The sequence below is a fragment of the Pongo abelii genome, chromosome 21 (assembly GCF_028885655.2).
Source record: "Pongo abelii isolate AG06213 chromosome 21, NHGRI_mPonAbe1-v2.0_pri, whole genome shotgun sequence".
Classification (NCBI taxonomy): domain Eukaryota; kingdom Metazoa; phylum Chordata; class Mammalia; order Primates; family Hominidae; genus Pongo; species Pongo abelii.
The window spans coordinates 7223544-7249936 of NC_072006.2; the positions used below are offsets into that span (position 1 = coordinate 7223544).

The 26393-nt window shown below is 39.3% G+C and overlaps 1 long non-coding RNA gene across 2 annotated transcripts; it reads right to left on the bottom strand.

Moving 5' to 3' along the window:
• Window positions 1-26314, bottom strand: LOC129052071 (uncharacterized). Of its 2 annotated transcripts, none has more exons than XR_008516810.2 (5): window positions 26202-26314; window positions 20450-20568; window positions 17981-18026; window positions 2447-2507; window positions 1-183 (listed from the first exon to the last, which is right to left on the bottom strand). It is a non-coding gene; the product is annotated as an uncharacterized LOC129052071 (long non-coding RNA). The 2 variants fall into 2 exon arrangements; XR_008516809.2 differs by lacking the exon at window positions 26202-26314 and adding an exon at window positions 25407-25533.
• Window positions 26315-26393: the final 79 nt, after the last annotated feature.

Genomic DNA, 26393 nt, shown 5'->3' on the forward strand with positions numbered 1-26393 from the left:
AAGCCTGGAATGGCTGGACCTCTCTCTCCACATGGCCTTTCACCTGGGCTCCTTCCCGGGGTGTTTCTCCATATCATGGTGGTCTCAAGATGGCATTCCAAAAGAAAAGCCTCGATGCACAAGAATTTAGCAGGCTTCTGCTTGCTTCAAATTCATAAGTTTCATGACTTATAGGAGAGTCAACTTGGAAATGGAAAGCAGGAGGTAAGATTTTCTGGGAGCCATTATTGTATAAAACTATGGCAAGATTTGTATAATCTCTTCCTTTCTTACTAATGAGAAAACCCCAGGCTTAGAAAGAATTAAATGACTTGCCAAAGGTCACATTGCTACTAAGGAGCAGAGTGGAAAGTTCACCCTTGATCTTTTGGCTCCATACAATGTACTTTTGACCAGTACTCTGTATAGAATCCCACTGTTTTCCCTAACTCAAACCACCTACTTTCTCTTTGTATCTTTAATTTTAACTTCAGTTTCCTTTGTGTACCATTTTAAACCAGCTGTTTCCAAAGCATACTCCAACTTCTGCTTTCTTTCACGTTTGGTTGATCCGATTAGACTTCTCTTGGAGCCTTATTGTTGCATTTTGTTGTTGTTGTTTTTGAGACAGAGTTTCACTCTTGTTGCCCTTGCTGGAGTGCAGTGGCATGATCTTTGCTCACTGCAGCCTCTGCCTCCCGGGTTCAAGCTATTCTCCTGCCTCAGCCTCCCAAATAGCTGGGATTACAGGATTCCACCACCAAACTCAGCTAATTTTTGTATTTTTAGTAGAGATGGGGTTTCACCATGTTGGCCAGGCTGGCCTGGAACTCCTGACCTCAAATGATCCACCCACCTTGGCCTCCCAAAGTGCTGGGATTACAGGCGTGAGCCACCGAGCCTGGACATTGTTTGTTTATATGCTCTGCTGATAATGGTTTGAATTGTACTCCTATAATTCCCATGTGTTTTGGGAGGGACCCAATGGGAGATAATTTGAATCATAGGAGCAGTTTCCCCCATACTGTTCTCAAGGTAGTGAATAAGTCCCACAAGATCTGTTGGTTTTATCAGGGGTTTCCACTTTTGCATCTTCCTTACTTTCTCTTGCTGCCGCCATGTAAGAAGTGCCTTTCACCTCCCACCATGATTCTGAGGCCTCCCCAGCCACGTGGAACTGTAAATCTAATTAAGCCTCTTTTTCTCCCTAGCCTCTGATATGTTTTTATCAGCAGCATAAAAACGGACTAATACACCTGCCTTTCCTCAACTCTCTGCATTTAACTGCCTACTGGAATGTCTTCTCCTTTCATAACTGCCTCTCAGAATCCCAGCAATACTTCAAAGTCTATTCTTCATATCATACCTTCAACTAAGTTTTCTAACCCCAAGGCAATACTGATTGTTGCTAATGATCTAACACTTTATATTAACACTCTTAACATACATCACAATATTTAGGTATGAAACTTTTATGTGACTTTCAGCCAGCAAGATTGCAAGCTCCTTAGATGTGAGAGGTCTGGAAGAATACATTTTTGCATGCACCATTTTGCTGACAATAACATCTTATAAATGTAGGGCTTTGACTGAATGACTGTGAAGATGCCTTTTTTTCTGATTTGTAGTCCCTCTTTAAATATTCTATAACAGTGATGTTTAGACTCCATTGTGCATAGGAATCAGTTTTCAATGAATGGAATTGAGACAGGTTAGTTAGATATTTGGAAACTTAATTTAGTTGTTCTGTATCTAAATTGGGCAACTTATTAAAATGCTAGTAGTTTCTGATTCCATAGATCTCTTTTAGGGTCCAATATTCTGAATTTTTGACAGACTTCTAAGCATCTAAGTGATGCCGATATTTCTCATCCACAGACCATACTTTGAGTAGTAATATCCTATAAGACACAATTCTTGGGGCCCAACCCTAAAATAATACAGCAAGAGTACTATAAAGCAAGCTAGTATCTATAAAACAACCAATAAAATAGTTAAAGTGAGAGTATTCAAGGTAAATTCAGTACAATTCCCACCACCAATTACAATCCAATGTTTATGGCCTTTGAACCCTCTGCTAATCCTGGTTTTTGTTTTGACTGAAGATGTAAAAAAAGCCAATAATGTAGACTTGAATGTCTCGCTAGTTTATATTTTTCTTAGTTTATCTGAGATGATTTCAAAGATGAACGTATCCTTACAGTTTTCCCACCTTCAGTGTAGTCCTGTGTTAGTCTAGTCTCCTAACTGCAGCCAACATGGTCACATTACAATGCAAATATGATTATCTCTCTCTCTCTCCCTCTCCCCTTAGTTAAAAACCATTGTGTATTGTTCATACACAGAGTATGAACTCTGTGTATGGCTGGCATTGCCACTGCTTACCTCTCCAGTTCTTTATATTCCATAATCCAATTGTATCATATGTGATAGTCTAGGTTTATGTTGAATAAATATTCACACATACCTCCTCAATGAGGGAAGAGTGTATTCCTCCATCTCATGGCTTTGGGCTTAGACACAATGACCTGTCATGAGAAGAATATGTCTGAGTGATTGCTGCCAGTAACTGCTGGGTAATTTCAGCATGGTCCCTAAAATAAACACATGGAATAATGCCTGACTGCAATCCACATTTGGACCTAGACCTAGAAGAATGACAGTCTAAATCTGAGACATCCTTCTGAGCTCATTGTAGGTCAGCCAACCTATGAATGCAAGAATAAATGCTTATGGTAGGAAATCACTGAACTTTCAGGTGACTTGTTACACAGCATTCTTATAGTCATAGCTGACTGATACATCACCGGCCTTTCATTTCCTATCATTTTTCTATCTCTATTTCTCCTCTGGGATTTTATACAGACCATAACTTCTGCCTGAACCACTCTTCCCCTTACCACTCCTGGTTTGGCTATCTTCTCTTTATCTTCATGGTCCCAGCTTTGAAGAAACTTCTTCCTCTGAAAAGACTTCCTTGCTCTGAGATCTAGATAGCGTATCCTCATACATACCTCAGCATCATGATGTACTTCCCTAATAGTTTTTCTTATCCATTATAATTGCATAATTAATTTTCTTTCTCTCTCACTCAACTGTAAACTTCCAGAGAGCAGGAGGTATATCTGCTTTGTTAATTTTGGAATCCCAATGCCTACACAACAGGACTGGGACATTTTAGAACTATTGATGAAATCTTGTTGAAACACTTCAATTTAGAGTATCTGCATTTTATTGTGTGACCTTGTTTATGTCCCATAATGCCTTTGCTCTTACCTGAAGTTAAAGCAAGGTTGATAACTGTTAGTAGTAATTTAATATTGATAACTACTAATTATAGAAAGCAGAACTATTTGGCATTAAAAAAACAACAAACAAGCAAATAAGAAAATGAGCAAAAACAAGGAATGCATTTGAATAATAATATACCATGTACCTTATACCTTCACATGAGCTGGGAAGAAGGAGAGCTATCAACTACTCTATAAATAAGACAGCAGCTGGTTGCATTGGAGATACTCATATTTCATCACTGTTGAGAGGTGCGTTTTGAGCAATGAGATTCACGGAGACACGAGTTAATTTAACTCCTGTCAAAAGGCGATAGGATAGGAATGCCAGTTTGTCTAGGAAAAGAGATGGTGACCCCTTTGGGGGAGACAGCAATGGATTAAAACATCCCATATTTTGTTGAGAGAATCTTCACGTTAGATGTTAACTTTCTCACTGGAACTTGCATTCTTATATAATTTCATGATATTTCAAGGCATCTAGGACATTTTATCTGCTCCAATTTTAGATCTGCTTTTTGTGCTGAATTTCTTTAAGTCCCTTGGGAGCTGCAGTCATACCCATGAAACATGCCATATAATCAATAACCAACCGGCCAGCCAACCAACCAAAGAAATAATATTTGCCTGTATTTTTAAAGTATGTCATTGTTACAAAAGACAAAGAAAAGCTGAGCAGCTATCACAGATTAAGCTCTAAAAATAAACAACAGCTGAAGATGGTATATGATGTTGAGTTAGGTTCAAACTTTTAAATTTTTTTCATGAAAGATATTACTGGGACAATTATTGAAATTGGACTATGGACTGCAGATTATTTGGAAGTGTTAAATTTAATGTTAAATATCCTTATTTTGATAACTGTTTAGTTTTAGTGAGAAATTGTCTTTGATTTTAGGAAATATGTATTAAAGCATCAAGAAATAAAAAAGCATGTTGTCCTCAACCTACCATATAATAGTTCAGACAAGAAAAACAGACTAGTATAGCAAAATGGTAAAAGTCAATGAATATAGGTAAAGAGTGCATGAAAGTTTTTGTACTATTCTTGTAAGTTTTCTGTGAACTTGAAATTATTACACATATTTTTAAAGTTAAAAAGGAACAAATTTCTAGATTTGTTAGCAGGTCTACAGGGCCCATTTTAGTGAGCTTTCTGCTTTTGGAATTCAATGAACCACAAGGGGGCTCTAAATCCTATGTTCCTATACAACATCAAACTCCAGGGGTCCCATGCCAACGTCTGCATAAACTTCAACAGTCTAGTATCTGCTCTACTACTGGAATGTGCTGATTATTCTCAGATAGCTGGAGCACAGCAGAACAGCTACAAAGCCCAGAGTTTATGCTGGAATCACAAACTAGATCCAGATAAAGCAGTGGTTCCAGAGTTTCTGTATGATGGGAGTTTGGAGGCCACAGTCACCATTGGATGAATGTTTAGGAGTGCCTTGGGAGATAGTGAGAGAATAAGGGGATAAACCCCTGAAGAACACTTACTGGTGCTGCTGCTGGTTCATATATTAGAATAGATTTTTTTTCTTTTGCCCAGATGTTACTGCAAGGCCAAAAACAAAGAGCAAGTACAGCACAAGGTTCAGAGCAAGGAACGAGCTGAGACTATCTGAAACAGAGTTAGCATCGCCGAAGTCATTTCATAAAAAGAAATTACTAGAACCAAACAGTGCTCCTAAATGAACAATAAAATATACAATAACGTTAGCTCTCATTTTCTATATATGCAAACATCCCCATCAAATAAAACTCTTAGAGCTACATGCTAGTCTGTTAGCAAGTAATTTACTTTTTTGTGTAACTGATCCAAAAACTTATTTTGCTCTCAACTTTAACTGTTTACTTTCTCTAAGGCCGTTCTGAAAACAAGCACACAGACACATACCAAAAAATTAAAATCCTTTATAACACTTGGCCTGTAATTTTAAGGATACATTATATGTTAATATAAAAAGTTTTATGTTGCCTTTATAAACCATTCATTTTACATTTTCCTTCAAATTGGGCGATTTATTTACTCATTTAACATTTATCCAATACCTACTCTAGTAGATATGTAAGTGCACCACCATAGCCCCTTGGCCTTCCCTGGAAATTGTCTACAGATTTATTAAACAATTCCCACTTTTAGCATCTGGGACTCTCAGAAAAGTTAAAGGCTTTCTGTGGCTGCAAGCATGGGCTGAAGGGATAGACCAGAAGTGATGAGAAGTTAATGTTCCGTGTAGCAAGCATCAACCAATGAGAGGTGGGAACCGGTGGATAAGAACTTCAGCTTTTCACTGCCTCAGTGAAATAATTCTGAGGTGTGTCCCATGCAATTTTCCCAGTGGGGTTATCCAGTTGCACATGATGGAGACCTGCTCAACACCACACCCTTTATTGGCTGTCTTCTCTTCCCTCTTTCACTTTGCCAATCCCTCACCTCTGTTTCCTGGGTTGCATCTCAAAGAAATTACCTGAACCAAAGTTATTGTCTGTGTGTATTCAAACCAAGCCACCTTCTCTGCTCAAGAGAGTGGTCTAAGCATGAGAGAAAAAGTCTCTGCCACAAGGCGGAAAATGTTTCTCCTCTCCTGGATCTTACCTTCAAGTGGAAGAAGCAAGCTCAACCAAGTAAACAGTTCAGAAATAGAAGATATTAGGAGTACTGAGGAGTGAAGATGTAATATAGGATAATAAGAGAGAACATGGGTATGGAGTATCTATTGGAAGAAATATTGAGCAAAACTAGAAAGTGGAAAAAGGGTAAACTTTGCTGAGATCTTTAGAAAAGAGTTCAGGTAAAGAACCCAACAAAGTCAGAGTCTTGGGTCAGAAACAAGGTAGGGCATTCCAAGGGGAAGTTTGGCTGGAGAGTAGAAAAAAGAAAGAAAATCATCACATGAGCTTAGAAACACTGGAACCACTGATATACAAAAATATGTTTATCATAAACAATTATATTTATATTTTGGTTGGTTTGTATGGTCCTACAAACAGTTAGTACAATAGTAACTAACTTGGAATATATATATTCATTCATTCAACAAACATTTTCTAAACATTTACTATGTACAGATACTATTTTAGAAATGTAGAAAACATTATAGAGAGTAGTAAACCATTAAAAACCTTCCCTTTTATTTTAAATCACTGTTATTAAACACAGCACTTTAAATCATCTTTTCCTATCCCATTGAAATTTTGGCTCAATGTCATAACCATTCTAATCAATTTCCATTTTTAAAACTTAATCAAAACTGGTTTGATACTTAATATTTATAATCTGTGTGAAGATCTCTTCTTCCCTTAACTCTCCTAGATTTTAATGTTTCCAGTAGAAAAGAGAAACAGCAAGTGCCTCCTCATGATAAGATACAGTAATTATTATTGTTGTGGGGATGTGTCTCTGTTCTTGCTCTCAGCAGATCTGTTTCCATCTTATATAGCTGGTCTTCCAGTAGGTATCTGTGGTTTTCCTGGGATAATGCTCAGGTTTGCCCTGGCTCTTCTGTGGAAAGCTCCCTTAAAGAGAGACAGCTGAGTCTTCATTTGGCCCTGCCACTGATCTATCCATGCTTCCAACTCCTTTTTATGGTAAATATTCCACTACTTTACCAGATAGAATCTCTGTAACTCATGCACCTCCATTAACCTCCATGATCCTACACATGGAGCTACTGGAACAGTTAAAGTTCTTGTTCTCACTCTCTAAGGGTTACGAAAACAACAGTACTACATAATATTTCCCAAGCCTGATGCATGGGAACTCTATCTTTATAAATCACTGAACTAAAAGAGGACACTGGACTCTATGTTCATGTACAATGCCAAACTCTTGTGAACCTATGTCAAGAACTTCCATGAACTCTAACAATAAACTCTATTTCAATCAGAAAGTTTCTGCAGGTTCTAACCCTTGGTACAAATCCATCCTGAGATGATATCAAGTTCCCTTTTTTATAGCAGCCCAAGACTTCATAAGTCTTCCCTTGGAGGGTCCCAAAACTTGGCTTTAGAGCTTAGGAAATCACACCTTTCCTCTTGGTTATTGTAAGAGAATTGTAGTAGATGCTGTAAGTGCCATGGCCTCATCCCCTTAGCTGCCACCATTCCAGTACACACGTACAGCATCCTACCAAAGACACCTGACTTTCATCTAAGGGCTTTCTTTCAACCTCATATGGGGCAGATCAGAAATGTTGAGATGTTGACACCATTGAGAACAGCCCTCAGAAGAGAGGATAGGAGTTGGTGTTTAAATACCCCCACTTCCACACCCCTCAGGTAGGACAACTCGGTGGCATATTCTACGCTCTGTCCTGGAGTTCCCCAGAAAGACAGGGACTCAACTGTTTTCAGTGGTAGCCTGTTCCATAACACACTTAGTTGAGTGTTCTTTTCTTTCCTTTCTCTCTCTAACTCCTCCATTGGGATTTCCCAGGATGGATCCCAGGAAATCACATCCCAAATAAACCACTTACATTTGAAATCTACTTCAAGATGGACTTTCCCCCAAAAAACAATGGGGCACCACATTTTATGTGTCCTTCTCTGCTTTGAGAATTAGCTAGAATTTTGTCTCATTAGGAGAAGTTTCAACTTCATTTGTATTCACATTTACATTTATATGTAAATAAATAAATATCTGACAAGTATCTGGTTACTTAGATCAGGATGAAACATCTTGTGGTTCTTCAATCTCTGAGTTTTCATGAATAGTACCCAGTAGGTTTTCACCACATTGTTTTCCTCTGTAACAGGGCATCTGAACTTCATGCTAGTGCCTTTTCGAGCTGAAGATTTTATAGCTCTGTGAAAGTTCTGGAGCTCCCAGCACACGGGGATTGAATATCAGAGTGTATTTTTTCAGTAACACTCTCTGAATTTAAAAGAGTGGAAAAGACTTCAAATGAGAAGGGAAATAAATGTTGTCTTCCCAGCTTAAATGACTCAGCAAAAATAGCCACAGAAGACTACAGCCTAGGTTCATGGACCAGTGGGCAGATTTTTGACACATTTCTGATGCCATTACTGGCTAAGCAAATACTTTGTGTTTTTCAATTGTCTCTGTAAGAGGACACAGCCTTAGTCCTTTAATGTCATGGGGTAAGTCAATGTATCAGTGACATGCATGGCACCAATTTAAAGACTAGTTTAAGGGATTATATCAGGAAACAAAGAAACACATACTAGAATCTTATTTTGCAACAACCATTTGGCTCATAAGAACATCAATAGCAAAGATTGGGATGTGCTATCCATATTTTCAACCTTGAAAGGGAATTCAGAAGATGATCAGTGCCAGCTTTGCCTTCACCTGAAAAGACAAAGCCAAAAACATCCTTGATTTAATTGGATAACCCCCAAGATCTGGGATATCTGCTCATCTCAAGATCAAAGAGTCTAGCTTTATTCTACATCATAAACTTTATTCTCACAAATTGATTACTTTTTTCTTGCCGGTGGAGAGCCTTGGCAGATGATCAGAGTTTCTGACTCTCAAAGCTAGTCATATTCACAATCTCAAGGACACTAGGCACTTTCCACAGGAACTTTACCTGCCCTTATGAGGCAGAACATGGTGTATATCAGAGTAGGGGTCCATGAGCCAAAATCTTTTCTTATTTCAGAATCGTAACCAAAATCCTACCATTATGGTCAGATTGGATTTTATCTTTAATACTTATTCTAGTGGCATTTTCCAATATTCATCTCCTCCATCGCTAATAACGTTGTTTTGGGATTTTGTGTTTAACCAAAACAGCCAAACAACTTTGACCCTGCTAAGGGGATAGAAAAATGAAAGGTAAGAGTAACTGTAAACCAGATGACATATCAGTTGTATTTCCCTTTGTTTTTGAGTGGCCTACTTGCTAGATGAAAGCTAAGATCAAAATATCTCATATACACTGGAAGACTTAAGTCAGATGAAAATATCTTGTAAATTATATGCCCCAGGGGCTTAAAATATACCCCTTCCAGTTCCCAGAAACAGTGAAGCTTGAAGCTTTTGATGAGGACACAGATGAACCAAAAGACAGAAACCCCAGACTCAAGTATCAATCAGATGGCAATATATTTAGGGAAACACTAGGGAAAAGGAAAGTAATGTCTTAGTCATCCGTCCTGATTATGAAGGCTGTGATATAAAATCCTCTCACTAACCTTGACCTACACCTTTAGCCCACTTCTGACATAGGACTAGAACCCCTCATTCAAGGTGTCCTCAAAACTCCATGGTCACAATTTCCCTTTCCATTGGTATCAGAATCCTGTCTCACCTCAAGTCTCCAAGTCCCTGATTGAAAAATAAGAGGTGCAAGTTTACGAGGTGTTTTTCACTGAGCGTCGCATTGTTTATGTCGTAAGAGACCCATCAATATCAAGGCCCTGCCTTCCTGCTCTCAGCTGATCACATTCTCTGCCATGGTGGCAGCTCCTCAGCAAGAAATGTTGAGGTCCAGAGAACATACAGGCAGAGTCCTGTTTCTAATGTTGCCATCCCGGTTGTGCATTTCTCAGGACCCAACGTAGGCAAGAGTGTCCTAGAGCCCAGAAATGATCAGGCTGGAAATGCCTCCTAGGCTTGGAGAAGACTCATTCAGGGACAAAGCTGTACTCCTATCAACACAGGGCAGGGCCCAGGTAACTGTGACATAACTGTCTTAGCCTATCTCCTTCCATGAAGAAATGGAGAACTAGAGGAGGCTCAAACAGGGCTCTTTAGGTAGAAATAGTGAGCTCATTACCAAGAATGTGTGGCAGTCATTAAATGATATAGAATAATGCAGTGTCTATCGATAAAGCCCAAGGAAATAGACTCTCTGGTTGACATCCTGAAGGGCAGGTTACCACTTTAGTACTTTGGTAGATGCTGCTATAGGGGTATCCAAGTTACCTTTGTTTGTCCTTTGTCAAAGAATGAGCCCTGTCCAGATTGTGAACCTTCTATCAATTGGAAATTCCAGAACAGTATTAAAACAATGAACAAACTGCCTCAGCCCCCATGTTAAACTGATGTTAAACTGATTGCAGGCACTACATAGGGGGAACTCAGAGGAAAATATCTCAGATTTGCAAACAGTTTGGATTAGAGAATGCCCCAAAGAGGTGCCCCAGACCTTAACCCATTGACATCCATTGATTTGAGTTTGGGGAGAGCTCAGAAGGGGAAAAACAAACAAACAAACAAAAACAGAATTAAACTCATCTTTCTGTGTGGCAATTCTTTCTGTTTGCTAAATAAATTAATGGAGTAAATAAAAACATAGAGCTACCATTCACCTTAAAGGAATAACTTAGGTTCAAGTACTTTAAAAGCCCTAATTTTGACATGTTGTTAATCATTCTTATTTGTTTTGCATAAGGAATTGCCTACAAATCAATACTTCAATCCCTAATTCACTTTATTTTATGCACTTGAAACTGCTTTAAACTGCCTTTCCATAGCAACTTGTCCATAAGTCAGGGTTTTATTAAAATAGCCAGTGCCCCTCTGAAGGTTTAAAACTCAGAGGGGCACTGGCTATTTCAGGATTTACCTCCCAGCCACGCTAACCAGAATGTTCAAGTCTTGAGAAGTATAAAATCTACTGAAAAGTGGGCTACTGCTTCCCTTTCTAACCAGCAATTTAAGGTGCGTCCCTCTCCCCACTGTGTTCTGTGTTGTCATGACAGAACACAAACAAAAATCACCTGCAACTGTTTCTGGGTGAGACACCTCAGTGTTTCAGGATTAGAGAGTTTTAGAAAATAAAAATCAAGTTCACTAAATACTTCCTTCAGTGTATAAACTCTGCCATCAACCATTCCAAAAGCAAAGAAGCAATATTTGAGGTATCATGGAATGTAAATACTAACTGGCTTGTGAAGGAGCTTTTTACCGCATGCACAGTTTGTAAAGGGGCCTGCAATGCACTGCTATCATTACTTGGATCACCTGTGCAAGATTGCAACTAATAACTATGATTACATTAAAAAAACCCTTGTCAGAAAATGACAGGAATGCATACCCCATGACTTGACATTATTGCATTCTACACTCTGCTCCTGGGAGTCACTTTTTTAAGGTCTGTCGGTGAGAAAATCTCTATTTCCCAATAGAAGCCCACATTTTACTAAATGAATACATTTTCTTTGATCAAATGTCTATGTTGTTTTCCAGATAGACACTGTAATTTGTTTTTAAAGTGGGTAAACATTCTGCAGCCTTTCTCATTGCCTCTATTCTTTTATTATGGTCATCCCTCCAAAATAAACCTTAAAAATTACAACCTGCAAAGGTAGCATTTTTTTCATACAGTCTCCTAATTTTCCCCACTGCTAAGGAGCATGCCATTTTGGTTAACTGCTGATAATAGCACATTTTGTGTAAGATTTGATAAAAGCATTCGCATAAATTACAGATCAAGAGACGTGTGTTTCTCTATCTGTAAAAGAGGTGGGTTAAACTAGAATAAGCTTTAAGATCGCTTTCAAGTCTTACAGTATGAAAGTGGTCTTTAGGACTACAAAGAGCTCATCTGTCCTCCAATCTTTATGCAGATTCTTGCTAATCTAACCCAACATGGAGGAGGAATTCTTCAAAAGAATTTGTTTCCACAACCTTTCTCAGAAACCCTCGCCGATTACCTTATCAAGGAGACCACTTTCTTTTTGAAGTGGAGTATTCTATGCATAATTTCAGGCTAAATGACTTTTTGTTGGGTTATTAAAGTGGGAGATGGAAAACAAACGGTACTGCTTAGAAATCTCTCTTAGAGATGAAAAACACTAAAGTTCAAAAAGATTGAGTGATTTTCTCAAGTTCACATAACTGGGTAGGGATTTTTGGCTACACATTCACTCACTTCTTAATGAATCATGCATTGAGTCCCTATCCCATGGCAGGCCCTGTACCTAGTGGTAGGAATCTCGGGGATGTAAAAGGCAAGAATTTGTTCTTCATGGATTGTGGTGTAGGTGAAGGAACTTACACTAACAAGATAATGAACAATTGTCATAGAGAGTGACAAACGTTTCGAAAGCTTATTGACCCCAAGGTGCAGCGGTGCACATTAGAGAGCACCTAAGACAGCCTACAGGGGTCAGAAAAGATGTCTCAGAGGGGCTCACACCTGAGCTGAGTTGTGAAGGAAGAGCAGGATACAATGAGCCAAAGATAAGGACTCCAGGCAAAAGCAAACGAGCCTGAGGGAAACTGCAGCCAAGGCAAGAGCTGCAGAAAAGAGCAAATGAGGAAGTTGGCCAAGTAGACATGTTTCAGATCATGAACATCCTGTGTACTAGATGCATTGGAACTTTTTTCATCCCCTCAACTCCACCCAGCCTCTGTCCACTCTTGGTACCTCTCTCCAAGTAGACATATTTCAGATCATGAACATCCTGTGTACTAGATGCATTGGAACTTTTTTCATCCTCTCAACTCCACCCAGCCTCTGTCCACACTTGGTACCTCTCTCTATTCATATCTCTGGCCTCAAGGAGGGTACTTGGCATTAGTAAATAAATTCCAGAGATACTAAAGTCAGATTTTCAAAGACTGGGTGAATGACTCCATGGAAGAAGTGAAAAAGAGGAAGTTGTAATAGGGAGAACTCTTCGGAGCAGATGCAAGAAGATAAGATGTCTCTGTTTCCCCACCAGCTTCAATTCTCTCCTTGAAATGGGTAAGCAACTCCCCTGTGGGTTAGCTGAGGAGAATAGAGAAGACAACAATAGCTAATGTGCAGGCATTTTAGCAGGAGCTAAATGAGAAACACAGACACCAAACAGCGTAATTAATAAGGGAGCTATGAATATAATGTCTGATGCAGTATTTTCAGGAAAGGCCACTGGGACCCACCCTGTTGAGTGCAATGGGAGGAGAGACAAGCAGGCAAAGCTAATATTCATTCCCCTACACCAGGGGTTGGCCAACGCTGTCCTAGACTATAAGGTTGATAATACCTGTAACATCTATTCCCAGGGTAGTGGGAAAATTAGGGGTGCCATTGTTCAAATTAGGAGTGCCATTGTTCAATGGGAAGTGTTTTGTTTGCTTATGAGGCATGGTGGCTCATACCTGTAATCTCAGCACTTTGGGGAGGTAGATCGCTTGAGGCCAGGACTTGGAGACCAGTCAGGGCAACATAGAAAGACCCCATCTCTACAAAAACTGAAAATATTTAGCTGGGCATGGTGGTGCATGCCTGCGGTCTAGCTACTCAGGAGGCTGAGGTGAGAGGATTGCTTGAGCCCAGGAGTTTGGGGGAAAAGTGAGCTATGATCATGCCACTGCGCTCCAACCTGGGCAACAAGCAAGATCCTGTCTCTAAAAAAATTTAAAAATTTTTAAGTGAGATGATGGACACCAGCTACAGAAGTCAGGTCTTCCACACTTCTTCTTAATTGCATTATGGGAATCTCCACAAACTACCTCACTACACCATTAGTAAAAATAGCTCCTGGAAAAATCTTTACAAGAGACATATCTTCATCTTAAATGAATGAGGACTGTGAGTGACAGAACATTTACTCAGCAGAGTGACAGGAAAAGTGGTGTGCATTTGCCCACGAAGTTATAGCTACAGCATAGATTTCTGGTGGCAAAGCAAGCACTGACATCCTAGTGGTGGTTTTTGCAGAGTTCATGCAACTGAAACATGAGCAGTGACTGTTGTAGGGCTTTGAATCAACAAAGTGATATGCCAGTAATTACGTTTCAACTGACTCAGATCCCATTCTAGGCATTAATTGGGAGAAAATATGCAGATTGCTAGTTAAGAATAGAACAGTTATAGTTCCATAGTTATTTTCTTTCTGTTCATCAATTTGTTTGATTTCTTGTGTGGCAAACACTTGCTCTTCCCTGTATATGTTTAGCTATTTCAGATGATTTTTTTTTTTTTTAAACAGCCATTTAATAATTAAATTAGAGACGTCCTTAAAGCACAATGGTATGTCCCTACAGCCTATGGGAGATTTTGTTTTGAATATTGGAAGCTTCTGGGATGACAGTGTTTCAGAGAACCCCAGAATGGGAGGAGGAAAACCTGCGTCTCCCACCTCTGTGTGTGCTGGGGTGCGGGGGGAGGAGGCGACACTGAGGCAAGGCTGAAATTCTTGAAATAAATATGTATTAAAGGGTCAGCGCATAATGAGTCCTACAGTTTACCCATATTTAGATAAAATTATCTGCCCAGTCAGGTTGCAGAAATTTCTGTCCACCCTCGTATTTCACACACTCCTTTTGTTCACATTTATAGCTCTGATTAACTTTACTTAATAGGCTTTTCTCTTGTAACTTTCTGGCACTTGCTCCTCCCGAGGCCTTTTCTCCTGACTAGGATTCTATGACTTGATTTAGTTTGACTCCTGGCTGGATGAGGGTCTATTAATGTGTCTGGCTCCGTGTTAAGGGATACACATACAGCAGGTGCATGTCAAGTTGGTGAATGGTACAGAGAAAATGTAGGAATAAAAACTGTTCATGAGTTCAAAGTTTAAACCAAGGGTCATAAAGTCAATTGATTTTAGGTAACATGAAGGAAAGAAACAGACTGTCATAGAGAATAAAGTGAAGTAATGGGCAAAAGAGAGCAGCGGTTCTCAAACCTACGCATGCATTGGAAACGTCTGGAGTACTTACTAGGACCCAGGTCCTGGGCATACCCTCAGATCTGGGTTGGGCCAGAAATTTGCCTTCCTACAAGTTTCAGAGTCATGGAGTAACCTCTGAGTAGAGCTAAATTAGAGAGCACATCCTTCACAAAAGCATTCAAATTACCCAACAAAAAGTTTTTAAAAAATGCAGCTCTGGAGCACACAAACAAACACATATACTCACACAAACATAGTAACTGCAGGTCAGATTAGATTCCTGTTTATAAATTCTGATACAAACAAAATTAGGCAGGAGAGTTATGAAGAACTAGGCAGTGAGCCTGAAACAAATCAGTGTTAATTTGGAACTGCTTCTTTTACCATTTTCTTTGTTGCTCAGGGAAGCCTCATTGAGAGATTTAAGAGTAGTTGCTATTATACTAGGCCTGTATCAAAGAGCAGGTGAGGACTAGGACAAGAAATATTAAGAAACCCTCAGTAATCCCCCCATTTTTTTTTTACAAAGATGAAATCGAGCCAAGCCAGCCATTCATCAGACGAAGAGGTAAACAGGAAAAATCTTCCTAAGGCAAATTTCAGGGATTTAGAGAAAAAGACATATCTTTACTAGGAAATTAGAGGATAAAAGACCAATTCTGGTGGTATCACCTTAGTCAGGAAATACATTTTGATTTCTTAAAGCCATAGTTGCCCTATCTAATGCATATTATGTACCATGTACTATCTTAAGAACATTACTTCATTTCATCCTCACAATAATCAAATTGTGCAGATATTGCTATTATTTTCACTTTACAATGGAGAAAACTGAGGCAGAAGGAGGTAAAGAAATTTGTCTAAATGCAAAAATCTATCACGTGACATAGCTGGAATTAATATCTTGGTTTGTTTTCTACTACTTTAACATTGTAAGAGATTACATTATATTGTTCCCTCTCCTTATATGTTCATGATTTTGAGATCTCCTGGAAGCATTTCTTCCCCCACCTCCCTTTCTATCTATCAGCAACATAGCAATCCCCACAAAAAATGCTGAGCAACAGGTTCTATTGACTGTATCCTGAGAGAAAATCTACATGCTAGTGAAAGTTTGCCTAGTTAAGGCAAGTATATATGCAATTGCCCCAGAAGTGCAGACAGTGCTATCATGAGACCTGGTACAGGTTTTAAGTCTGATATTTCCTGAAAACATATAGGGGGCTGTAGTTTTGAGATATAACTCTTATTCACATCCATAAATATTGGTTTCACTAAAAATCTTTCTTGGTATACTCAGAGCATCATTACTCCCTGTAGGATACAGTTGACCACAAGTAACATTAAACTTGACCAAACGTGGCTTAAAATCAGAAGTCGGCCAGTTGAAAACAAGATGCCTGGAGGTGAATGGTCTAGGGCAGGTTCAGCCACTTGGTGATGCCACCCAGGACCCAGGCTTTTTCTCTTAAGACTCCCAGCCCATTCCCTTTTTTTTTTTTTTTTTTTTTTTTTTGAGATGGCATTTCACTTGTGTCACCCAGGCTGGAGTGCAATGGCATGATTTCGGCTCACTGCAACCTCCGCCTCCTGGGTTCAAAAGATTCTCCTGCCTCAGCCTCACATATAGCTGGGATTACAGGCCTGAGCCACCACGCCCAGCTAATTTTCGTATTTTTTAGTAGAGACAGGGTTTCCCCATGTTGGTCAAGCTGGTCTCAAACTCCTGATCTCAGATGATCCACCTGCCTTGGCCTCCCAAAGTGCTGGGATGACAGATGTGAGCCACTGCACCCAGCCCCATTCCCTTCACTTTCTGGGCTATCTCTACATCCTCATCATGGCAAGCCAGGTAGAAAGGAAGAACTGAGTTGGCATAAAGTGACTGTCTTTCCATCTAGGGTGAGAATCTTTCCTGGATGCCCTCTTCTACCCATAGTTACAGTGGAGGACAAAAAAGAAGTAGAGGATAGAAAAGACTGGCTCCAATCAATCAAGCTTTATTTCCTAGGTTTGGGCACGTAGTTCATCTGGGAAAAATAAAATTGCATCATGTTACAAAGATGAAGAAGTGTGTGGCTGTGGAGAGAAGGGCCACCGTGTCTACCATAGCCACTGTTTCCCAAATATCAAGTCCTTTTATACATAAGGTCTCTGGTTGAGGAATGTAGGGAATAGATTAAATAGGACAGTGTTTTCCTTCTAAGAGTTCACAATTTAATCCAAAACAAAATGGCACTGCAGAAATCTAACATCACAATTAAAGTTAAAAACAAAAGATAAAACAAAAACCTTACATATATTGTAGAAAAACAATTTCTCATTCCATCTTCTCAGATTTCAGATTTCATCATGCAGTAAATGCTAATTCCTGAGAAGGCTTTTATTTGTCAGATGAATATCTGATAGCAGAATCAGAATGTGCACGGGCAGGCCACACATTTGCATGTTTTAATTTTTGAGAGTTGCTCTACTAAAGAGAAAAAGAACTTCATTTTATTCTGGGTCTGAAAATTATCATGAGTCACTCACAATAAATGTTGCACCATTACATATTAATAATAATTTTTAAAGTAGGCCCGCAGGCTGGGTCTTTATTGGATTCTCTTTCAGTGCTATTCAGTTATTGAGAATGTCGGCTTAAAATAAAAGGAAATTCATGAGTGATTGCTTAGGTGCCACATACATTGTCTGTGATTTGGAGCACTGGGGTTTAATTTGCACTCTACACTGCTATTACTGTATACTCCTGACCGCTTCTCTGCTTATGGGGCTTGTGATGACCTTCTTAGGCATTTCTATTCTGCAGTATTTTAAATAATTTCCAAAATTCATGACTAAGTAAAAACAATTTTTCAAACCTGTCTCTTTTGCCTCCTAAAAAGAGTCCATTTCATTTACACTCCTAGCCAGCCATTCAACTTGCATTGCTTATTAAAACAATTCACTTGAAGTCCTCAAGCATGGTGCCTGGCCGAGAGTCTGAGTAAGTGCTAAATAAATGCTAGTTATCAGCAGCAATAATTTTAAGATTTCAACTGTCTCCAAATTTTACCCATGTACTCAAATGTTTAAGTGTGTAGACCCTGAAGCCAGACTACATGGAGCATTATCCTGTCTCTACCACTTACCGAGAACTTGGAGATTTTTTGTCTCTTTACACTTCAGGCTTCCCCTCTGTAAAACAGGGTTAACAAAAGCACTATCTTAATTTTTTCTTTTTAAATATTATGTGGAAAAAATATATGTAATGCTACTATTACTGTAATGTTGCTACTACTGAAATGACTACTAATACTCCTACTAATGTTATTCTACATCACTCTTACTGTTAAATTGGACACTTTTCCATCTTCTCTACGAACTTGTATTCACCCTGTAGTCCAAAATTCTTTAAAGGTTGTATAACAAATTATCCCCAGAACTTAGAGGTGTAAAGCAAAATTTCAACATTTGCATGGCTCATCTCTGCTCAGCCAGGTCTGGACTCTGAACTCGGAGACTCAAAGGCTGGCGCCAACTGTCAGCTGGGGCAGCCACAGGCTGGGGGCTGGAATTATCCAGGCTCAGTCACTTGTATGTCTGACACCTGGACAAGGAAGACTCAAACAATTGAGGGCTGGAACAGATGGAGCTCTCTGGGCATCTCTTTCCAAATATATGGTCTCCCTACATGAAGGTCCCTTCACAAAGACAGCTTCAAGTAGCTGGACCCTTTACCTGACAACTTAGGGGCCCCAAGGTGTGTGTCCTAAGAGAGAGAATGAAAATGGCAGAAGCATTATATTTCTTTTTATGTCCTTGCTTCAGAACTCATTCAGCCTCAATTCTGCTATAGACACAAGGCCACCGGTTTTAAGGGGAGAAAGTGTGGACCCCACATCTCGATGGAGGAGTGTCAACGCTTCATTGTAAAAAGAGCAAATGAGGTGGGAAACATAAGTGTGGGCTTAGGTGTGAACAGCTCTAAAAAATAGAATTGGTCATGCCCAGTCAAATCTGCTCTTTAAGACAAAGAGCAACAGCTTGTTCCCTTTGCAGATCTTGATTCTCTCACATAGTACATTACTTTGGGAAAATGAAGGTCCTTCCTTTAATTGGTCTCTCAGCCTGTGTTTTCTAGGGCGTGTCCCATGGGGCCTGGGGCCTGAGCTGACAGCACCAAAGAGGTTCCATGTTGGTTGGTTGATGGCCATTTTTTTCTGCCTAGTGAATTCAGATGCTTACTTTTCTGTTTGGAAGACACATCCTTAAAAAGAGCCCTTATTGTCCCCATTAATTGGATTTTAGCACTAGGTCTTAGGCTTCTAGTTTTCTGGGAATTTTTTTCTACCAGCTAAGATTTTCTTAAAATCATTCCTCACCCTACAGATATCTTCTTATCCCAAGACTTCTTAGCCTCCTTGTAAGAGGAACCATTTACTTATTTGCACCACCTCATCAGCCTAACTTCTTGTTACTTTTCTTATTAAGACCCTCCACAATTGCTTGTCTTTCCTTCACTATAATGCCTCATCTGGTTTCTTCCTTTACATTTTCAAGTTATTTGCCACTTTAAAGCCAGATTCAAAGTTCTCATCTTCCCCAGGAAGTTATTCGTTCATTCTCATATTCATCAATACTAACAGAATACACACACACACACACTCTCTCTCTCTCTCATACACACACATGTATATAGTACTTATATAGTCATTTTATGAGATATTTTTAAATAACTGAGATGCTGCACCATAAATGGAGTTTAGTTGCCTGCCATATGCTTACCCTCCCAGGCACGACCATAGGATTCTTGATTTTTAATGTGGCTTTGGTGTTCTCATGCCGCAAGCACCTCAGATTGCATTCCATATTGTGCATCAAATGTATTTACTGCCAGGTGAATTATATGCCTGACAAAGAGGCTGGGTTATGCATGTCAGTGTTAATGAAAATAAAGGCCTTCATCAGCTAATATAAATATTTTACCAGAAGAGGAAATCAGAACTTAGTCTAGTAGTAAATGTTTAGGAAAAAATGTAGTTTGGAAATGTCACTAAAAAAAAAAAAAGAACTGCTGTCATGTCTCAGAGAACTTGAATATGGTTTATCTCCTCTCTGTATTGGCCTCTGCCGTGTGTGTTAGACCATGGCTAAAGGTGTGTATTGTGTCTCTTGGTTTTGGAGAGAAAACTGAGAAGATAGTCATAAGGAAGAGAAGGCACGATGGATCTTGAAAACAGTTGTGAAGAGTTGGTTGCCTGATGAAACTGTGTGTCTGCCCTTGAATCTGGCCATGCCACCTGCCTTAGAGCACTGGAATCACTGCCTCCCATCATTCTGTGTCTAGGCCCCTAGTTGTACATGATGCTTTGGGGAAAGAGTCAGTGTGCTTTCATGAAGGTAGATGTGGTGGCTTTGTTAACACATAAGCATGGCAAGGCTGCACTGTATTTCCTAGAAGTCCCTTTCTCTATGTTTCTGGCTAGGATGAACCACAACAGATGTGTTTGCAGATTTGGAGGGAGGTGATGAGGCATTGGCCATTTGCTTTTACTCTTGGAAGGCTGGGGAACAAGCTTTTGTCATGCACATGCCTTGTCATTAATCTGTTGGTTCACCTTGTTGCTGTGAGGCAGCAGCTGGAGCCTGCAACTTGTCTGTCTTCCCCACATTCTTCCTATAGCTTCCCTGACTCCTGGACCAAGCGTGTGTTTAGTGCAGGATAGAGCTCCTATTTCTGCAGGACAAACACATTACCAAGATCAGAGGCAACAAGACTGACATGGTTTCCAGTTTATCCTTGTGGGTTTCCATTTGTCTTTAATTTCTTCCATTTTACATCTATCTTCCCTTTCATACATATATAATCCTAGTGGTCCTGCTTCTCTTATTAAACCTTGACTGAGACAGTCGGTTTTAAGCCTTATTTATTATAAAATGGAAAACATATCAGATTTCAAGACTAATGTGTTCTTTCTAGGTAAAGAAAAAATAAACATTTGGGATTTGGGTCAAATGTTGTGGGCTCCAGACTTCCAGGTCATAGGTCACTCTTCCAAGATAATCCAACTCTATCTTCTGCATGTGGCAAGAAAAAACAAAAACAAAAACAAAAACAAAAACAAAAAACAAAACAAGGTAAGACAAGCAGTTTACAAAACTATGATCATACTCTTTACATTTGATCTTCAGGACATGAAACTACCTATTTTTTGCTGGGACTTTTTTTCCCTAAAGAAGTCTACTGTTCACAGTCATATTAAAATGATGATGTCTTTCCAAACCCTGTCCTATTCCTTCCCGTATCAAAATGTATATCAAAGAGGTCCCATCTATTTATTTATTTTTGAAATTGGCTTTCGAATAAAAAGTTTTATCTCAGTTTAAAAATAATTTTTCTGCATTGCATCTCAAGCAGAGAAATGAATCTTAGCAGAGAAAGTTTTGCTAGGCTGGTAGTCCTAGGATTGGAGTCATCTATGTGGTAGAGATGTTCAGTTCTATGTTGTTCCCCTATGAAAAGGCATTGCAGAAAAACTTAATAATAACTCCACTAGTTTTCCAAGTTTATTTATCATTTTCTGTAACACCAAAGACAATAAGGAAAAAGCAAACTTCTCCTACCAGCTTCTTATTTTAAGGCTCATGGCTGGGGAAATATTCATGGTGGCACCCTCTTGAATCTCCTTATGTGTGTTAAATTATTATATCGTCTGACTCACACAGATTCCAAGAAAACTTTCTTTTCTATCATGTTGACAAATCATTAACTATTTTCAACGTGTATCACGGTAGCGCACTGTACTGTATGCCATAAATTTGCTATTTGGAGTCCACTGGTTATATAGTATGGAACAGTGGATGGAATTGGGTTTTTCACTTATTTGTGCATAGGGCAGGAGATTGCTACTAGACAGGGACTGTTCAGGATCCCTCACAGAATCTTGATTCTGGAAGGAATTAGGAAGAGCTCATCTATCCTCCCACACCCCTGTTGATTGGCAGTTTACAATCCTAGATGATGAGGAGATGGCTATGCTGATATAGAATCAACTAGAAGCCAAACATTGGTGTACCTGGAATCCAAGCAATAAAGAACTTTATTTCCCAAGACACCCAAATGAGATATAAAATGTTGCAGTTTCATTAGTTTCTGAGGTCAGCAGGCACTTTGGAGAGATCACAAGCTTTGCCACTGGCCTGACTGCCTGACCTGAGCTCAGATTACAGTCCCACAACTACCTGTGACAGTTCTGTTGGGCAAGAAGTTTTACTTCTAAACCTCCATTCATTCATTTGTAAAACTGGGATAATAATGCCTATCTTTCAGGTTTGTGGTAAAGATCAAAGAACATATTTGAAAAATAACTTGACCCAAGGTTTACACATCCTAAGTTGGTGGTTTGTAGAACTTAGTCAAACTAATCAAAGAATTAGCTTGCCGTGATAGGCGTTTGGTGAAATGGCTTGCAGACTGGAGGGGAAAGAATAACATAGAGCAGCTGGAAGAGGCTTCTGTTAGTTATAAACAAGAATCAATATCATAAAGTGACAATATATAGGTGACTATTCACTTCATTCCATATGATGCATATTTGGTCTATCCTGCCCCTTGTCATGTTAATTTTATCTCTCTGAACCATTAAGCATAGTCAAACATTATGCCAAGCATCTATTATTTCCTGAGGAAATGACTTACTTTTGATTATGTCAATGAAGAGTAAACCAAACATCTGTCTCAGATAGGGGAAGTTTCTTTGCCTTATTTTGACACATGAGTGAGCCTCTCTTGTGTGTACAGTAGTGCTGGTCATCTGCAGGGGACTGGAATGGAATTTGGATGCTCTCAAATCCTTAGGGTTTGAGGTTAGTATTTTATACCCCTCAACCAAGTCCATTACTTTTAAACTGTGAGGGAAGGGTTTCAAACATTCTGACATTATTTTTAAATTCATGACACAGAAAGGAGGAAGGTGTGTTTTTTAATAGTCATGAATGAGTTTTTCTTTGTAGAGATTATTGCTTGTTCTACTGCTTGTAAATCAGGAAAGTGTTTCATATTGACTATTGGGTCCTGTATGTGAATGTCTGGTTTAGCTTTAAATTTGCTATTCTTAGAGTCTAATGGGACAGAATCATTCACTTTTTCATTATTTTTTTCTTGAGAACCTTGCTATCTGATTTGTGATCTTAATCCCTGCTCCACCTCTTGCTAGAAGCATAGTAGACACTGACTGATGTTCAGTTCTGTAACTTCCTTAACTTCAATAACCTTCACGTCTACTAATCTTTGACCACACATTTCCATGAAAATACCAACAACCTGAAGTTGATCTACCTCAAAAGTCCTAATCTTTGACCACAAATTTAAAGCTTATTCTCTCTGGCCCTTTCTACGTCAGTTACTTGTCCTCATTATTCTGCTGGCCCTTGGTACCTCCCAACTTTCTGCTTGTCCTCCTAGGACATCATTGTGCATCACTGTAGCCCTTTTCTTTATCCTATATTTTTAATTCTGTCAACACTTATTGCAAAATTCCAGACCTAGATCCATTCAAACTTGCATCCTCATCGTTCCTGCCAGGGTATAATAGAATACCACTGAGGAAAGTTAACCAGTGATGAGCATTCGTGCTACACAGCAGGGTGCTCACTGATATCCAAGGATACTATTTCATGCTCTCGGTCAATTTTCTTCTACTCAAACATTCACAGTCTCCTCCATGAAGTTTGCCTCTCCATCTAAACTGTCTGTTGCTTGAGGACAAGAAGCACAGTTATATCTACAAAGATGCTGCCCAATCTTCCCAGCACCAGTGCCTAGCACAGTGTCAGGCATGCTTTAGACAGTCAACAAGTATCTGACAAATAAAGAAAGTTTTACTACAATCAGGAACCTCTCAGAGGATAATTCCTCATGTCCCACAAATAAAGCAAAGAAATTAGTTATAACTATTTTACCAATTCCCATACCATGACGATCATCCCCATCCCTTATAACCAAACTTGTGTCCACTTTCCTAAGTTAATACTTTAATTTGAACACTTTAAAAGCCTTCCCTCATTAGTCACTTATTTTCACTTCTAAATTTTCAACTATCTGTTCTCTGAATCTCCTTCCTTTCAGTGTAATCACACACTCAACTTTCTCCATCTAAAGAAACTCTTTTATTCTTTTACCCTCTCCCCTTTCCTTTCAGTCTTTTGTTTTTTTGCTTTTGTTTTTGCAGAGGAGCTGCTCCATTTTCTCTTAGATTAAACCCTCTGCAATATAGCATGTGTATCAAATATTCCACTAATGTCGTTTCACAAAGATTATAAATGATCTAGTTTGCAAACCAAAAATATATCTTTTTAGTTCTTAGGTTACTAGACCTCTTCGCCCTTGGTTATCCTCCATTTCCAAATATTCCTTGTCAGTTTCCTTTGCGGGGTGGTTTTACTCTCTTCAATTAAACCCTGGTGTCTTCCAAATATCCACCCTCAGATCTTTTGTTCTCCTACAGCCTATACCCTCATCCTGAGTAATTTCATCTATAAATGTAACTTAAGTTATAACTTTCTGGCAAATCAACAGCATGGATTTCTTTCCTTCCTGTAGAGATTTTAAACTCAACAAATCCAAAAATGAACTATTCATCTCCCCAACCCACAACCTGCCCTACCATCCCACTGCCCAAGTCAGAAACATGAAAGTCACCCAGACACCTTCCTCACTTTCAACATTTATAGTGATCTACTTAGTTCAATCAATGCAAACTCTTAATACCTCCCAACTCAAGTATTTCCCAAGGTGTTCTCTCATTAAATGAGCTTGAAAATGCTTTGTATTTTATTGGCCTCTTGGGATATCAAAAGATCTGAGAATTTCTGCAGTAAACAAGGTTTTTAATTTCATTCAACTCGGCAATTTCAAACTTATAACCACCATTCCCATTGCTAATTCCTATAGAAATTTCACAGAATTAAATGTCCCCAGAAACATAGTTTGGGAACTATTGTTCTTTGTCCCCCTTTCCCATTACAGCTGTGTAGTGGATACCCTTGGTATCCCATTCAGATCCTCTAGGGTCTTTCAACCAACTGTTTTTCACCATTGCCCAGTTGTGCTCTTGCCATTAAAAGTTTATGCCTTTGACCTTCAGAGGACTGACCTTGGGCCTGTAACCAGCCTCACCTGTAGAGAGAGTCAGAAGTGCCTTAGAGTTTACATCTCCCTTAGGATGGATTCTAGCCCATGGCTAGCTGGTGTGGGATACAGGGTGAGGAGTAATTAATGCTACAGAGTGACGAGTAATTATTGCAACAGAGTTCATCCTAGGACCAAGCTGAGGGTGATGCTATTTCTGAACTCACACCCTTGCTTGACTTTTTCGCCTTCTCTGTTTTGCTTTTCATACTCCCTCACACATTCTGCTGAAAGTACTGCCTTCATAAACCACTTACACACAAATCCTTGGCTCAGGGTCTGCTTCCCAACAAGCAGCAGCACAATACCTTATTTCAGGCTCTCACCATCTGTGATGTAGACTCCCGCCATATGCCATTACGTGGCCTCCCTGCTTCTAGACTTACCCTCTCCATTTCTTCCAGGAGAAAATCCTTATCATGGCATCCCTAGGTTATCCACCATCTAACCCAGACCTGATTCTTCAGCTCCAGCTTCTCTTGTTCTTCCTAGCGAGTGCAACCTCTAACCACACCAAAGAAATTGCCGTGTCCCAAATATACAAAGGTCCATCATGGCATCATAATACTGCATAAGCTGTTTCTCTCACCAGAGCTGGTCTCCCCCAGCTTTTCTGGTAGGCATATTCATACTCTTCCTTCAAAAGTAGCGTCAATATCCCAGTGAGAATTTTCTTAATTCCACCTCTTTTGCAGTCCAGCCCTCTCTTTTTCACTGCTAATAGCATTTTTTACATTGTAGTTTAACTGTTTGTTACTTTGTCTGATTTTCCTTCTAACGTTGATTCCTCCAATGTTACCTGTTTCTAAAGATAGGGAATGTTTCTCAATCATTTTGGCCCACACAGGGTCCCATTACATGCAGAAGATACTCAGTAAATATCCATTACAACCTAGAAATCACATGCCCAGTCATCACGACTCCTGTGGTTAGGGCATTCTTGTTATAGGCATTGTGATCAAACTAACCTGAGAGAAAAACATTATTGCTTAGTTGTCCCAGTCTCCCACACTGTGGACTGTGAAGTATCTAAATCAAACTCACATACACCGACAACACCCCAAAATGAAATATTTTATGTGTCAAGTTGCCATCCATAAGCTTGCTTGCCAAACTTATTTACAGACTTTAACAAGATTAAATACCAACTCAATTTTTTGTGGAATAATTAGATACTATACCCTTAGGCACTTGTCTTACAGAGTTGAACAGTTAAAGCACATTTACGAAAGGACTCTGTTGAAGAGGAATGTTGGTAGTTCTTCTTATCTCTATGAGGGGTGGATGAGATCACCTGGGATTTCAGCACTGATAAGTGCACAGTGACACTAGCTCATGACCTCACAGTACCTCCCTTTGTGGGCTTTCCAATA